Source organism: Bufo gargarizans, chromosome 6 (assembly GCF_014858855.1).
Source record: "Bufo gargarizans isolate SCDJY-AF-19 chromosome 6, ASM1485885v1, whole genome shotgun sequence".
Classification (NCBI taxonomy): Eukaryota; Metazoa; Chordata; class Amphibia; order Anura; family Bufonidae; genus Bufo; species Bufo gargarizans.
In genome coordinates this window covers 217,018,243-217,033,372 of record NC_058085.1, presented here as the reverse complement: position 1 = coordinate 217,033,372, position 15,130 = coordinate 217,018,243, and positions in this window count along the sequence as shown.

Below are 15,130 nucleotides of genomic sequence, written 5' to 3'. Positions count from 1 at the left end.
AATGACATCAACACCCTATATCAGGTGTGCATAATTATTAGGCAACTTCCTTTCCTTTGGCAAAATGGGTCAAAAGAAGGACTTGACAGGCTCAGAAAAGTCAAAAATAGTGAGATATCTTGCAGAGGGATGCAGCACTCTTAAAATTGCAAAGCTTCTGAAGCGTGATCATTGAACAATCAAGCGTTTCATTCAAAATAGTCAACAGGGTCGCAAGAAGCGTGTGGAAAAACCAAGGCGCAAAATAACTGCCCATGAACTGAGAAAAGTCAAGCGTGCAGCTGCCAAGGTGCCACTTGCCACCAGTTTGGCCATATTTCAGAGCTGCAACATCACTGGAGTGCCCAAAAGCACAAGGTGTGCAATACTCAGAGACATGGCCAAGGTAAGAAAGGCTGAAAGACGACCACCACTGAACAAGACACACAAGCTGAAACGTCAAGACTGGGACAAGAAATATTTCAAGACTGATTTTTCTAAGGTTTTATGGACTGATAAAATGAGAGTGAGTCTTGATGGGCCAGATGGATGGGCCCGTGGCTGGATTGATAAAGGGCAGAGAGCTCCAGTCCGACTCAGATGCCAGCAAGGTGGAGGTGGAGTACTGGTTTGGGCTGGTATCATCAAAGATGAGCTTGTGGGGCCTTTTCGGGTTGAGGATGGAGTCAAGCTCAACTCCCAGGCCTACTGCCAGTTTCTGCAAGACACCTTCTTCAAGCAGTGGTACAGGAAGAAGTCTGCATCCTTCAAGAAAAACATGATTTTCATGCAGGACAATGCTCCATCACACGCGTCCAAGTACTCCACAGCATGGCTGGCAAGAAAGGGTATAAAAGAAGAAAATCTAATGACATGGCCTCCTTGTTCACCTGATCTGAACCCCATTGAGAACCTGTGGTCCATAATCAAATGTGAGATTTACAAGGAGGGAAAACAGTACACCTCTCTGAACAGTGTCTGGGAGGCTGTGGTTGCTGCTGCACGCAATGTTGATGGCGACCAGATCAAAACACTGACAGAATCCATGGATGGCAGGCTTTTGAGTGTCCTTGCAAAGAAAGGTGGCTATATTGGTCACTGATTTGTTTTTGTTTTGTTTTTGAATGTCAGAAATGTATATTTGTGAATGTTGAGATGTTATATTGGTTTCACTGGTAAAATTAAATAATTGAAATGGGTATATATTTGTTTTTTGTTAAGTTTCCTAATAATTATGCACAGTAATAGTCACCTGCACACACAGATATCCCCCTAAAATAGCTAAAACTAAAAACAAACTAAAAACTACTTCCAAAAATATTCAGCTTTGATATTAATGAGTTTTTGGGGTTCATTGAGAACATGGTTGTTGTTCAATAATAAAATGAATCCTCAAAAATACAACTTGCCTAATAATTCTGCACTCCCTGTAGTTAGACCAACCTATACAAGAAAAACTAACATACAGTGTATAAATAACACTGGGGTCTAGTATAATATATACTGAGCCAACAAAAGAAACAAACCAATAACCCCAAAAGAAAATAGGGAAGACACACATATAAAATATATGTAATTTATTAAGACATAGTCAAATAACACAAAATATATGACATAAGGCACTAAGGTAGATGAGGGAAGGAAGACCTCATGTAAGGGACAAGGAAAAGGGCCACAACCTGGGCATAGAGCAGCATAGATAATAGGAACTGTAGGTTCACACAAGGTAACATAGAATGCTATATATGCTGCATGCATGCAACGAGTAAATATGGCACATGGCAGACTAGCCCACCCAGGGTAACTGGGATGACCATATGAAGAATGCAGGTAGCCAGTGAACTGTGAAACAGACAGGGCCAGTGTGCCAGGTGTAAGCAGTGACATAAGATAGCAGGCTAAACAAGCGTAACAACAGAATACAGATTACCCATGATATGCTGAACCCAGAGCAAGCAACCGGAGCTACACCTCGATGCACATTTCGCCTTGAGGCGCGCCACCCAGCTGGGTGGCGCGCCTCTATGTCAAGGCGAAATGTGCGTCGAGGTGTAGCTCCGGTTGCTTGCTCTGGGTTCAGCATATCATGGGTAATCTGCTTGTTTAGCCTGCTATCTTATGTCACTGCTTACACCTGGCACACTGGCCCTGTCTGTTTCACAGTTCACTGGCTACCTGCATTCTTTATGTGGTCATCCCAGTTACCCTGGGTGGGCTAGTCTGCCATGTGTGACCATATTTACTCATTGTATGCATGCAGCATATATAGCATTCTATGTTACCTTGTGTGAACCTACAGTTCCTATCATCTATGCTGCTCTATGCCCAGGGCTGTGACCCTTTTCCTTGTCAGCTGGGTTTTGTGAGGGAAGTTGCACTTGACCCCCTTACATGAGGTCTTCCTTCCCTCCTCTACCTTTGTGCCTTATGTCTTAATAAATTACATATATTTTATATGTGTGTCTTCCCTATTTTATTTTGGGGTTATTGGTTTGGTTCTTTTGTTGGCGCTGTTTAATTATACACTGCAAAGAAAAGATTTTTGCATTCCACCGTGGAATACATTAGACGTCACTTCCGGTTCTGGTATTAAGTGGCGCGAAAAAACGCAATTTTCCATTGATTTGAATATGTATAAATATATATGTACTTGGAAGTTGTATATTCTACATTTGCTCCTGAGGAAGGGGAACCTCTGTCCCCGAAACACGTTGAGCCACACATTTCTGCTGAATAAAGTGATTGACCTGAAGTCTGCCTGCTGTGCTGCCGTCTGTCACCACCACTCTACATGCGATCCTTGCCCGGGGGGGGGGGGGGGGTGGGAGGTTCCTTAGGTCACAGGTGTCATGTGCTTATCCTGATGACCCCCCCCCCCTCCCAGTGAAGTGAGTGCTTGAATAATTGTAATATTTTATCATTTATCACTTTTTATCTTATCTATGTATGTCATACAGTTCATTTACTATTTTAACATCCCTACACTAGCGCAATCACTGATGCCCTATATCACGTTCAATTCTTGACATATAACATAGTCATTATCGATCCTTGTATTAATGCTATTCTTATACATGACCGCTAAGGTCGCACTTACTTTAATTGTACTATTGCCAATTTACAACAATTGGACTTAGTGGCGCTCATTTCTTTTCATTTCTTTTCTTCACTTTCTCTCTATCTTTTTTTTTTGATATGTTTTTTTATTTTTATTTTCAGCGGTGGGTGACGTTCAACTGTGAAAATCCTCACACTGACATCACCCTCTGCTTCCGCACTCCTGACATTGCCATTAACTCATTTTTGCCATTGAAAAACCCCTGCTCTGCATAGGTGACAGTGACCAAAATTTCTAAAAATCATCTGTCCCATTGGTGGGTGACATTAATCCATTTTTGCAGTTGAAAAACCACTGCTCTGCATTGCTGACAGGGAACTAAATTTAGTAAAAACATCTGTTACTTTGGTGGGTGACCGCAAAAAATGAGGATAGCGTCAAATAAGGGACGTGGCCCTGGTCGTGGTGCTGCTGGTGTTGGTGGAGCTCCTGTTGCAGGGAGAGGAAATGGTCCATCTGTGTCAGCTACATGCCCAAATGAAACACCTTCCTCAGGTGCGCGTAGGCGACAGAGCCTTCAGCGTTATTTAGTAGGCCCGAATGCCGCTCTATGAATGGTGAGGCCAGAACAAGTATAGGCGCTAGTAGATTTGGTGGCTGACAGTGCTTCCAGTTCCTTCATATTGTCTCCCACGCAGTCCCCTGCTGAAAGATCAGAGTTGGCACCTGCAGCCCATGGCCATCAGTCTTTCACCTCACCCACTTGCAAATCAGCCAAGCAGTCTGAGCCCCAAGTCATTCAGCAGTCTCTTCTGCTTTTTGACAACTCTGCCAGCAGGGTTTTCTAGGGCCATCCACATAGCCCTGCCCCAGAAGTGAAAGAGGTTGAGTGCACCGATGCCCAACCACTTAATGTTTCTGGATGAGTACATGGGAGGACCAGCACATCTCGGATGATGACAAAACACAGGTGCCAACTGCTGGGGCTTTCTGCAGTGTGCAGACCGACAAGGAGGGCAGGGGTGAAGACTGGGTGGAAGATGATGTGGAGGATGATGAGGTCCTCGACCCCACATGGAATCAAGGTCATGCGAGTAACCTGTGTAGTTCGGAGGAAGAGGTGGTGGTCGCACAGAGCCACCAGGACAGCAAAAGAGGAAGCGGGGTGCAAAAGCGGAGCTGCCGTCCCATAGAAAGTGCACCTGCTATTGCCCACCGAATCAAGGGACTGAGCACACCAAAGCCAGCTCCAAGGAGCTCCCTGGTGTGGCAGTTCTTCAGACAATGTGCTGACGACAAGACACAAGACATAAACGTTCTAAACCTGAGCACAACCTGCATGACCAGGCATCTAAGTGCAAAGCAAGAGCTGCAGTGGAGTATGTCACGAACGTACCTGTACACAGACGGATACCGCACGTGACAAGGGATGGTTAACTTCTGGTTAACCCCTTATAGATACAATTCAGTATACTGCCACCACGTGTTTTAACGGCACAAGAACCAACTACCGGTCACTCACGCAGAGCAGGGAATGAACCAGCTACCGCTTGCTGACCTATCACAATCGTTCAGCCAAGCAATAATTAAAATGATCTTTCTCACACAAAATGGTAATGTTACTCTCTTCAGAGACAGGATTGATTAATTCCTTTGCTTAAAACACGGAAGACTTAGCAAATAAGATTTTTCAAAAAAATTTAAAAAACAAAGTGAAAGGAAAAACAATGCATATATACATTTACAGAATAATGACCATTCAAAATAATAATAATTCAAGGTAATAGTAATTCACAACAGTTAAAATAAAAGGGATAATGGATGAAAAGTATACGTAAGTTCCTCTGTTTCAGTCCTTGAAGCTGTTGTGCAATCCGATTGGTATATTATGAGTGGACCCTGAGCACTGACATTCAGAATGTGATACAAATCCAGGTGTTTATGCAAGGCAGGGTTGCCATACAATGCCCTGACAACATCTTATAACAGTTCTAAAACAGGAGGTGCCAGCATTTCTGCCCAACAATGGTACAAACGTGTGGGCAGGGTCGAGCAGGTGTCAGCAAGGTTTATGACCCAGCTAAGGTCAGTCCAGAATGTCCTTATTCTGGCTGAGCCCACAGTTCTGTGCAACCACTAAATACAGCTATGACATTCATGTATTAATGACCCTTCTGACTTTACGATTCTTACAAGACCAAACTTGACTCTGCTGGGGCATGTGGTTCTCCAGGATGGCTTAAAGCTGGCTTTTCAACCTTCCAAGGGCACAAGAACATACTGTTTGATATCTCCGTGATCGCACTGGTCCACGGAGGTTGAATTGGAGGTTGAACCTTAGCCAGTGCAGAATATGCCTACGACCAGAGATATGAAATACGACTATGTTTGAGTCCCTCAAAGATTCAATAGGTTGCTTTCCCATCTCTCTCTGGTCCCCTGCTGGGACTATAGTCAGAATGTCTGGCTAATGTTATCCCAGGATCCAGTATTTTACGATGAGCCTCGACAGGGGTGCTTTTGAAGCTCCCATGCTTATCTTTCTAATGGGAAAGTGTAATTTTCCATTACTAGGACACAGCTCCAAGCAAGGGAATATTTATATTTTAAAGCAGAATAAAGGGGGCCTCTAGGCCTGTGAGTGTGTGTGTGTATTTAAAAAGGGGACTCTACTTGGGGTACTCTCGTCACAGAGTTGACACCTCAAAAACAAAAAAAGGTCTCTGGCTCCTCCTGCTCCCTCTTCTGCTGCAGTATCGGCCTCTTCATCCCCCTTTGGAGTGACAGTGGCACCTGCCACCCCAGAAACAGAGGATGTGGCAGCAACACCACCAACTCGCTCACCAAACATCTCCACAATGTTCCATGGAATCATTCAGCTGTCTATCTCCCAAACACTGGAGCAAAAAGAGGAAGTATCCCCCTACCCACCCGCGATCCCTGGCCCTGAATGCCAGCATTTCAAAATTCCTGGCCTTTGAAATGCTGTCATTCTGTCTGGTGGAGATAGAGAGTTTTAAAACACTAAAGTCTAAAAGTCCAGCTAGTTAGCAGATAATGACATCTACCTAGGCTAATTATCAAAAAATTATATTCCAGCAAAAAATAACCCTTAAAACCCAGAAAATAGATACAGAAAACAAACACAAATAAACACCCAACCCTGTGGAAAAGGGCCTAATGGTGGATCACATTCACACTTTCAGTCACGATAATGTTGGGGACCTGTGAGTGAATGTGTAATCCACCTCTTGATTTAAATAGTGTATACAAACCCCTACGCGTTTCCCCCATTTACGGGTTCATCAGGGGGTCAATAGAATTTGGGTGATGGATACCAAAATATATAGTATGGCATCCGTAACTAGAAAAAATATGCCAAACTATATGAAATAGGGCACCAATAGTCGATGGCAGGAGGAACTTTCATTCACTAGAGGCAAAGTATGGCAGTATGACCAAAAGACTAGCACCAGTCGGCAGAAATGCCCATCATGGGACCTATGTGAAGTTCACCGCAGATATCTGTAGACAAAAGATACACAGTAGGAAATGTATCTCAAAAACACCTCCAACAGTTCCCATAAAAATAGAAAGAAACTCACAGTCTTTATAAGATAGCATGAAATGTAACAGGTCCAAAGGTGCATCTCATAAATTCCTTAAGTTAATACAGATGGCTCATGCTGCAACAGACAACAATTGCTAACAGCCAATATCCACTATGAGCTAACAAACATATGGGGTATAAATGCCCCAACTTACAATTGTCTGTATCAGGATCCGGTGGTCCCAGTGCCTCCTGAATCAGCTCACATTCAAGATAAATAAGGAGTCCCCTTATATATACTCCCACATTCATAAGTGCCACCATGAGTTTATAGATGCCGAAAAGATCACTTACGGTCACCTGGTTTACAAGAATGCGCAGCTTCCGGCCGGTGGAACGCAGGTCAGCGCGCTCATGTGATAACTTCCGATCACGTGATATGTCGGACCGTGGAATGTACGGAGAAGATGGAGATCGATACATAGAGTCACCCGATGCGTTCCACAGCGCAAAATTGCGATGTCGCCGGCCAGATAAATACGTCAAATCTCACCCGTACTGCGCAGAAATATAATAAATACTCACCCAAGTCTGATCACTGTTACTCCAGTAAGGGCAGAATAAACCGATATCAATTAGATAAACCACATACATCCCATGTTATTTTGTACATAGAAATGAGCAAAGAGTAAACAAAAAAACACATGGATCAGAACCGGGCTAGAAACACATGGTGGATAGATGAAGAATAGATACATTCAATGAATGTGGCAAATAAAAAAAATAAAAAAAAGACCTTCACCAAAAAGCCATCAGACAGCCTCAGAAGATAAGGGGCTGTCATACTCTAACAGACGAACAGTCAAGTTCGCTGACCCTGATATTAATCAAATTTAGATGCTTCCCGCATCTGGCCAAGTTTGGGGCACTCAAATTTCACCAGGCCTGGCAACACATGACAGGAAATTATCCAGTATAGAAACTGATTTCAAAAAGGAGGCAAATGTCAATCTCTCATTAATGCCAGGGGGGGGGGGGGACTGGTATCGGAACCGATGTATCCATTCACATTCCTTTTGCAGGATCTTCCTATCCCAGTCACATTCCCCCCCCCCCCCCCTCCGGGAGATGGTGAGACATGCTCTAAAATAGAAAACCTCAAATAGCTTGGACACCCCCCCCCATGGAGCTCATTGACATGTAATGCAACTGGTGTGACAATCTTTTTGACTACGTCATTAACGTTTTATCCTTCTCCTGACCTCTCTCCCTGTTTTCCCTATATAGTCCATTGGACAAGGTCAGTGGCAGATATACACTCACCTAAAGAATTATTAGGAACACCTGTTGTATTTCTCATTAATGCGATTATCTAGTCAACCAATCACATGGCAGTTGCTTCAATGCATGTAGAATTGTGGTCCTGGTCAAGACAATCTCCTGAACTCCAAACTAAATGTCAGAATGGGAAAGAAAGGTGATTTAAGCAATTTTAAGTGTGGCATGGTTGTTGGTGCCAGACGGGCCGGTCTGAGTATTTCACAATCTGTTCAGTTACTGGGATTTTCACTCACAACCATTTCTAGGGTTTGCAAAGAATTGTGTGAAAAGGGAAAAATATCCAGTATGCGGCAGTCCTGTGGGCGAAAATGCCTTGTTGATGCTAGAGGTCAGAGGAGAATGGGCCGACTGATTCAAGCTGATAGAAGAGCAATGTTGACTGAAATAACCACTCGTTACAACCGAGGTATGCAGCAAAGCATTTGTGAATCCACAACATGCACAACCTTGAGGCGGATGGGCTACAACAGCAGAAGACCCCACCGGGTACCACTCATCTCCACTACAAATAGGAAAAAGAGGCTACAATTTGCACAAGCTCACCAAAATTGTACTGTTGAAGACTGGAAAAATGTTGCCTGGTCTGATGAGTCTCAATTTCTGTTGAGACATTCAAATGGTAGAGTCCGAATTTGGCATAAACAGAATGAGAACATGTATCCATCATGCCTTGTTACCACTGTGCAGGCTGGTGGTGGTGGTGGTGGTGTAATGGTGTGGGGGATGTTTTCTGGGCACACTTTAGGCCCCTTAGTGCCAATTGGCCATCGTTTAAATTCCAAGGGCTACCTGAGCATTGTTTCTGACCATGTCCATCCCTTCATGACCACCATGTACCCATCCTCTGATGGCTACTTCCAGCAGGATAATGCACCATGTCACCAAGCTCGAATCATTTCAAATTGGTTTCTTGAACATGACAATGAGTTCACTGTACTAAAATGGCCCCCACAGTCACCAGATCTCAACCGAATAGAGCATCTTTGGGATGTGGTGGAACGGGAGCTTCGTGCCCTGGATGTGCATCTCTCAAATCTCTATCAACTGCAAGATGCTATCCTATCAATATGGGCCAACATTTCTAAAGAATGCTATCAGCACCTTGTTGAATCAATGCCACATAGAATTAAGGCAGTTCTGAAGGCAAAAGGGGGTCCAACACCGTATTAGTATGATGTTCCTAATAATTCTTTAGGTGAGTGTATATAGCTCCTTTACTTCTACAGTTTGAAAAGTCCCTGATCTTAAACACCTGTTTCGTAACAGAGCAGGTGATGACCTTAGACGTTGAGATAAAGTCACATGCCTTACAAGAACCACATTTAAACAATCCAATGGGTTTACGGTCCAGCCAGGTACCCGCCCTCACAGGAGGTGTAAAGTAGCTATGGACCAAGCGGTCCTTGATACTCTTCCCACAACGGTAAGTCACACTTGGATGGTCATTTAGAACATCAGACAAGTCAGGGTCAATGTCTAATATAGGCCAATATCTTTTCAGTACTGTCATCACTTGATTGGCTGCATCGAAGGTAGAAATTATCCACAGGGGTTGATGTTTGCCTTCAACCTTTTGCCTCGGAACTAAGAGACAGCCCAATTCTGTTGTCGGGCATTCTTAAAGGCTCCCTTCAAAATCATCTGCAGATAACCTCTACCTCTGAACCTTTCTTGCAGTTTCCTGGCCTCACTGAAGAAAGACTCACCACTGGAACAATTCCTCCACACTCTGAGGTATTTACCTCCCAGTGCAGTAGTGAATTGGTGGCGGCGGCCTTCCTATAGATGTCTGTCACCAGTCTGTCATCCTCCTCGGTCACACGGACGTCCAAGAAAGTAATCGTCTTTGGATCCACTTCATACGTGAACCGTAGGACTATCTCATTGTTATTCAGGTCAGTAATTAACTTTCTGAGATAACCTGACCCACCACTCCAGACCAAAAAGATGTCATCTATATAGCGTGTCCAGAATATTATCTTTTCAGTCCACCAGACTGATTGGTCAGGAAACACACATGTATCCTCCAACCAGCCAAAGAAGAGGTTAGCATAAGTGTGGGCGCAGGGGTTCCCCATAGCTGTCCCCCTGAGCTGGTGGTAGAAACGTACATTGAACAAAAATAAATTGTGGGTCAGCGTGAACTCCAGCAGTTTCAAGGTGAAAATATTGTGTGCCCCACAGTGTGTATCTCTAGTCCTTAAAAAGTACTTCACTGCCATAAGTCCTCTGTGATGTGGGATGGAACTATACAAAGACTAAATGTCAATACTGGCTAGGATACAGTCAGGATCAAGATTGAGTGTTTCAATCTTATTAAGGAAATCCATAGTGTCCCTCATATAAGCAGGTAGGGACAGAACAAATTGCCTAAGTACTTGGTCAAGATATATTCCGCAATTCTGCCGAAGACATAAATTAAGACCACTCCTCCTGATTCTCAGAGACAAAACACCTCAAATAAGTCTCCAGGTTCTGGTTAGTGCGTTCAGTTTGTCCGTTCAATTGGGGATGGAAAGCCGAAGAGAGGAACAACTGAACTCCCAGACGAGAACAGAATGCCCTCCAGAATAGGAGCAGGATCCTCAGAATCCCCCCCCCTCCCCCGGGAAGCTTCACGACAAAGCATCCGCCTTGACGTTTTTGACCCCAGGGCGATAAGTGACCACAAAATTAAATATGGCAAAAAAAAATGACCATCTGGCCTGCTTGGATTAAGATGCTTTGCCGATTGCAGGTAAGCCAGATTCTTATGATCAGTAATTACAGTAATGGGATGGATCGCTCCTTCCAACCAATGGCGCCACTCTTCAAAAGCCAATTTAATGGCCAACAACTCTTTATTACCAATGTCATAATTTCTTTCAGCAGAAGAGAGTATTTTAGAAAAGAAAGCCCAAGGGTGCCATTTGCCAGGAGAGGGACCCTACGAAAAAACTGCTCCGACTCCCACTTCTAATGCGTCCAACTCCACAATAAAAGTTTGAGACACATCCTGATGCACCAAAAGGGAGCCGCAGCGAAACACTTCTTTATAATAGAAAAGGCATGCAATGCCTCATCAGACCAGACTGAGAAATCAACACATTTCTTGGTCATATCAGACAAAGGTTTAGCAACAGTAGAATAATTCAGGATACATTTTCTGTAGTAATTGGTAAACCCCCAAAACTGCATCAGCGCTTTCTGATTCTCAGGTCGATCCCAGTCCATTACCGCACAGACCTTCTCTAGATCTATACGAAAACCTGAGGAAGAAAGCAGGTAACCCAGGAACTGCAGCTCCTGGACTGCAAACATACATTTTTCCAACTTAGTGTCACGGTGGGGAGTGAGGGAAACTCCCCACCTTACAATGTCTTATGAATGTAAAGCAACTAGGCCTGATATCAGGGATAAGGGAGCAGGTCCCCTCCTAAAGCGTCTCTAATCCTCACCCTAACTCCTCACCGTATGAGCGGACCTGGATGGTAGGATGGCTCATATCCAGTATACCTAGGGCCCTGAGTTGCCCTGATAAACCCTCACATAGGAGCAGGGGAGAGAGAACCTGTTTATCCAAGACACAAAAGAACAGGAGTCTCTGCAGGCCTAACAGCAAAGGGAATGATGGAAGCTAGCGGCAGAGGACATGACAGGTAAGGGTCCAGAAGCAGCAAAAACAACTGCCAATAGGACAAACATGGACACTTACCCAGCACCAACACCCAAACACATAATACAGTAGTCACTACCTGGACCACCATGCGGTATGATGCATGTCAGCCCCAGGCAGCGCTCCCTATAGTTCCCCCTCTGGGGAACCTCCAGGGACCCCCTTTTGGAGGAAAAGACAAAAAGAGGAAATGTCTAGCAGACATGCTGGACACATCATCAACAGACCATACATGTAACAACGCACTAGACATAACAACCAAACCCCAAATTAAACCCACACCAAACATGGACACATAAGGAAGGGTGGCTACATGGAGATGACATTGCTAAAAGACTTTGATGTCCAACAAGCCTAGGCTAAATATCCCCAAGAGACCACACCCTGATCCACACCTAGTCAGGAAATTAACCCCACACTCACCAAACAGCAGGATGACTCACCTTAAAGGGGAAGTGCACGTGAAAAGCGAAAACTACACGTTGCCACCAGCAACCAGTCTGCACAGCAACCGTGTCACGGTCAAAATAACATGCGCCATGACACTTAACATATAACTTATTCTCCCGGAGGATCAATAATACTTGTCTTAAAATATCCTGATGAGTCTTGGGCGAGTAAATTAGTATGCCATCAAGGTATATAACAACAAACCTCCCCACCAAGTGATGAAAAATGTAATTAATAAAGTGCTGAAAGACCGCCAGAGCATGCGCCAACCCAAAAGGCATTACCAAGTTCTCAAAGTGACCCTCAAGTGTATTAAATGCCATCTTCCATTCGTCCCCTTCCCTGATTCTTATCAGATTATAAGCACCTCTTAAATCCAACTTAGAGAACACCTTGGCTTTGACAATCTGATCAAACAAGTCCGGAATCAAGAGAAGGGGGTACGGATCACGGACAGTGATAAGATTGAGCTCACGAAAGTCAAAACATGGTCTAAGGGTCCCATTTTTTTTTTTTACAAAAAAGCCTGCGGCCACCGGTGACTTAGAAGGTCTTATATGTCCTTTTGTCAAACTCTCGGCAATATACTCTTGCATAGTTACTCTTTCGGGTTGAGAGAGATTATACAGCCAAAACTTTGGCAATTTAGCTCCGGGAATCAGGTTGACCTGACAATCATACTTTCGGTGAGGGGGTAACACCTGATCTCCACCCTCAGAGAATATGACAGCAAAATCAGAAAGAAAGGGGGTTAACATTTTAGTGGATACCACAGAAAGTGATGCACCAAGACAGTTGTTAATACAGAAATCACTCCAATTTCTGATCTGTCTTGTTTGCCAATGGTTAACCTAGCACTAGGGGAGCAGGCAGACCCTTCAGAACAAAACAATAAATGGACTCAAAATGGAAATCACCCACCCTTAAATTAATATCGTGCACCATATGAGTGTCATGGCCTATGGTGTGTGCTGTGACACTGTTGCTACACTTGCGGTTGCCCGCGGCAACGTGTTGCTGTGTGTGCATGCGGTGGCAGTGTCTCGGCCTTCTGGGTGATTGCCGTGACATGGTTTCAACACATGTTGTTACCTGCGGCAACATGTAGCTTTCTATGCTTGTGTGTGCACTTCCCCTTTAAGTGGCTTCCTTCCCTTGTCTGGTGTTGGAAGGGTTAACTCCCTTCCTAGTGTTTTGTTAACACTGGGTTTATGTGTGTGTGGGTGTGGCTGCTTGGGCTATTTAGCCTCTGCTGGATGCCTGAAGCTGGGGGGTACTCCAGCCATGGTGTATGCTGGAGCTATCTTCCTGGCATATCACATCTGTCCAGTGAGGGACACCCTTGTTGTCATAGATGTTTTTATGGTCTTATGTTTATTGCAGCTATGGGTGTCCTGGGTTCCTGTGTGGTGTCCGTGACACGGACCCGAACCCGAACATTTTCGCAAAAGTCTGGGTTCGGGTTCGGTGTTCGTCGCTTTCTTGGCGCTTTTTGAAAGGCTGCAAAGCAGCCAATCAACAAGCGTCATACTACTTGCCCCAAGAGGCCGTCACAGCCATGCCTACTATTGGTATGGCTGTGATTGGCCAGTGCAGCATGTGACCCAGCCTCTATTTAAGCTGGAGTCACGTAGCGCCGCACGTCACTCTGCTCTGATCAGTGTAGGGAGAGGTTGCAGCTGCGACTGTTAGGGCGAGATTAGGCAGTGATTAACTCCTCAAAAACACTTAAGTCAGTGATCGATCTACAGCTGTGGATCATTGAACTGCTGCTATTCAATTGCTCACTGTTTTTAGGCTGCCCAGAGCGTTTTACAGTCACTTTTTTCTGGGGTGATCGGCGGCCATTTTGTGTCTTGTGGTGCGCCAGCACAAGCTGCCACCAAGTCCATTTAACCATCAATAGTGTGGTTATTTTTTTTTTGTGCTATATCCTACATCAGGGGCAAGCTGCCACCAAGTCCATTTAACCATCAATAGTGTGGTTATTTTTTTGCTATATCCTACATCAGAGGCAAGCTGCCACCAAGTCCATTTAACCATCAATAGTGAGCTGTGTCTATGAGCTGTGTGCTGCGATTGGCCAGCACTGCAGCAAGGGACACGCCTCCTACAAAAAATCAGTCCAATACAACAGACGGAGCTGAGACACGGGAGCCTATACCGGGCGAACGGGGCAGCGCCCAGGCATACTAGTAAGTGCAGGGGGACCCCTGGGCGCCGCTCTGCCCACAGATAGAGTTAGTTTTTAGTTTATATACGAGTGAAAGGTCCTCTTTAAAAGGGTATATTAGATTGAAGGTGCAGATAGTGTTAATTCTCAATAACTTCACACACACGCTACTGTGCATTTCCAAGTCTAATTCTGTCCGTAAACGTATACCTGTCACCCAGCACCTAAATAATAGGCCTCAAATTTATATTCAGCTAAATCTGTGTTTATTGCTGAGGCTGGTCAATTCATTTAGTGTCCGCCAAAGCACAGTTTTTCTTCTGGGTTGAAATACAATTCCCAACTTAGCAATTCCCTATATCAGTTGTTTCTGCTGTATCATGCCTACTTTAAATCTATCTATAAAAGGGTATTATAGATTGAAGGTGCAGATAGGGTCATTCTCGATAACTTCACACACATGCTACTGTGCATTTCCAAGTCTAATTATGTCTGTAAACGTATACCTGTCACCCAGCACCTAAATAATAGGCCTCAAATTTATATTCAGCTAAATCTGTGGTTATTGCTGTAGGTGGTCAAGTTATTTATTGTCCGTCAAAGCACAGTTTTTGTTCTGGGTTGAAATACAATTCCCAACTTAGCAATTCCCTAAATCAGTTGTTTCTGCTGTATCAGGCCTACTTTAAATCTATCCATAAAAGGGTATTATAGATTTTAGGTGCAGATAGGGTCATTCTCAATAATTCACACACACGCTACCGTGCATTTCTGAGTCTAATTCTGTCCGTAAACGTATACCTGTCACCCAGCGCCTAAATAATAGGCCTCAAATTTATAGTCAGCTAAATCTGTCGTTACTGCTGTGCCTGTATTAGTGTAATACGGTAGCTAAATAGATAGTGTTAGGTGTCTGTAAAAAAA